The sequence below is a fragment of the Schistocerca americana genome, unplaced genomic scaffold (genome assembly GCF_021461395.2).
Source record: "Schistocerca americana isolate TAMUIC-IGC-003095 unplaced genomic scaffold, iqSchAmer2.1 HiC_scaffold_859, whole genome shotgun sequence".
Taxonomy (NCBI): domain Eukaryota; kingdom Metazoa; phylum Arthropoda; class Insecta; order Orthoptera; family Acrididae; genus Schistocerca; species Schistocerca americana.
This window is the reverse complement of record NW_025726630.1, coordinates 2,297-5,000: the sequence shown is the minus strand read 5'-3', so window position 1 is coordinate 5,000 and position 2,704 is coordinate 2,297. Positions and strand designations below refer to the sequence as shown.

Sequence of the window (2,704 nt, the reverse complement as noted above, 5' to 3'; positions counted from 1 at the left end):
TGAGCCATTCGCGGTTTCACCTTAATGCGGCTTGTACTGAGACATGCATGGCTTAATCTTTGAGACAAGCATATGACTACTGGCAGGATCAACCAGGGAGCTGCGTCAACTAGAGCTGAGCAGCCGGCCGCCCGGGAGTGTGTCCCGGGGGCCCGCGCGAACACGCAAGCGTCCGCTCAATTATTCTGCAAACAGGAGGAGGCTGAGCTCCCCTGCACAATACACCTCGAAACCCTCTCAGGTCCCGGCGGCGCGCAGCGCCGTCCTAAGTACTTGGTCGGGTTCGAGAGAGGCGCAATCGCCCGGAGTTTGGCGAGTAGACGCTTTAGGTGCGACCACCCGTGCTCCCAACTGAGCTTGCCGCTGCCGACAGAGGCCCGGGAGCGTGCTGTCGTGGCATTGCCGGCGGGAGACAACACGCGCCACCTACGGTGGCCGGCAGCTCCAACGCCAGCGCCACAGAAGGACAAAAGCCCCACTTGGGTGCCGAAGCGAACTCTCCCAGCACAGCGCACGCGCCAACACGTCCGCACAGCTGCGATACAATCCACCTGCGAGAACCGCAGAGGCGACCGAGCAGCAGACGGCGTCGCGGCGCCGAGCGCCGGGCGGCGGCGCATCCTCAGCGCACACAGTCCTCAATCGGACCAGCACACTGCAGATGTCCACCGCGCTTCGCACCGGGCCCGCGAGGACCTACTTTGGCCGCACGGCGCCGCGTGCAGGGTGCGCCGGCGCGCAGCTGCGCCGCCTGCCGCCTCCGTCGGCCGGCGCGCCTGCCACTGGCCGCCCCCACCAGCCGGCTGTAGCGCGTGCGCCCACGCACCGCGCGGCCAGCACGCCGGAAGGCCCCCCCTCACCGGCCGGGGACGGTCCCCACCCAGCCACCGCCGCGTATCGCTTCACACCCACATGCCATTCACGTTCGTGGGCATGGTGGGTATCGCTGAAACAACCGGTTGGTAGCTCAACCGATCGTCGCCATCACTGATTCACCTCTAGCGAGAACAACCGCACCACAACGGTTTACCAGTTCTTCATTTGCGTAACGTCACCAGCAAACGTAGACGTCCATCGCCATTTGCAAATTCAACGATTGTTGCATGCCTGTGTCAGGTGTCACGACACACTATGTCTGCCCACATACACGCAACAACATGTGCACGCTTCGCGAACACGTGGAAGGTGGCCCCCGTACGTATGCGATGTCCATTGCGCGAACGACTGTCAACCGGCCTCTGTCGCATGTCGCAGATGTGGAACGCAGTGCACCATGCTATCACGGTGTGTGAGAAGAGACGACTACGTCTGACAACACGCGCCACTACATCAACAGACGGCTCATGCTGATCGCCATCCACGGCATACCATACTGCAATCCAGCTCTTATAGGGAGACGACACGTAGCTGAGTGCACAATATTTGGACCGTATGGTTCGCCGTTGTTGGCGCAGTCGTGGTACGGTCACACATGTACCACGATGTATCATTCAGTACATGAGGACCAATGTGCGGTACAGTGTGTGATTTGGACGTACAACATCAGCGGACAGTTGCCACAAGCCGTACCACAACGTAGGCTGTGCTTCGCCATGCGAATGCCAATGAACAACTGCGAAGGGCATTGAGCATGTACGTCCTGCCGCCATCCGCATTACAGTGTATAGCTGCAAGGTGTTTAACATGAAGCGATACTCTGGGGACCGGGCAGTGCGAGTAGCAAACTATATTGCGGGGGTTGCAGTTAGGCAACACTACACTAATTTAACGCGTCGTATGACAATTACAGAGCAGGTTAAGGCCCAACGTGTGTTGGGTTAAGGCCCAACGTGTGTTGGGTTAAGGCCCAACGTGTGTTGGGTTAAGGCCCAACGTGTGTTGGGTTAAGGCCCAACGTGTGTTGGGTTAAGGCCCAACGTGTGTTGGGTTAAGGCCCAACGTGTGTTGGGTTAAGGCCCAACGTGTGTTGGGTTAAGGCCCAACGTGTGTTGGGTTAAGGCCCAACGTGTGTTGGGTTAAGGGCCCAACGTGTGTTGGGTTAAGGCCCAACGTGTGTTGGGTTAAGGCCCAACGTGTGTTGGGTTAAGGCCCAACGTGTGTTGGGTTAAGGCCCAACGTGTGTTGGGTTAAGGCCCAACGTGTGTTGGGTTAAGGCCCAACGTGTGTTGGGTTAAGGCCCAACGTGTGTTGGGTTAAGGCGCAACATAGGTTAGGTTAAGGCGCAACATAGGTTAGGTTAAGGCGCAACATAGGTTAGGTTAAGGCGCAACATAGGTTAGGTTAAGGCGCAACATAGGTTAGGTTAAGGCGCAACATAGGTTAGGTTACGGCGCAACATAGGTTAGGTTAAGGCGCAACATAGGTTAGGTTAAGGCGCAACATAGGTTAGGTTACGGCGCAACATAGGTTAGGTTAAGGCGCAACATAGGTTAGGTTAAGGCGCAACATAGGTTAGGTTAAGGCGCAACATAGGTTAGGTTAAGGCGCAACATAGGTTAGGTTAAGGCGCAACATAGGTTAGGTTAAGGCGCAACATAGGTTAGGTTAAGGCGCAACATAGGTTAGGTTAAGGCGCAACATAGGTTAGGTTAAGGCGCAACATAGGTTAGGTTAAGGCGCAACATAGGTTAGGTTAAGGCGCAACATAGGTTAGGTTATGGCGCCACATAGGTTAGGTTACGGCGCAACATAGGTTAGGTTACGG

General features: G+C 56.7%; 1 non-coding gene across 1 annotated transcript in view; it reads right to left on the bottom strand.

Moving 5' to 3' along the window:
• LOC124591659 overlaps nucleotides 1-99 on the bottom strand; it is a 1,910-nt gene extending 1,811 nt beyond the window's left edge. The window contains exon 1 of the ribosomal RNA XR_006977211.1: nucleotides 1-99. This exon is cut by the window's left edge and continues 1,811 nt beyond it. This is a non-coding gene — a ribosomal RNA (small subunit ribosomal RNA).
• Between the last annotated feature and the right edge of the window lie 2,605 nt (nucleotides 100-2,704).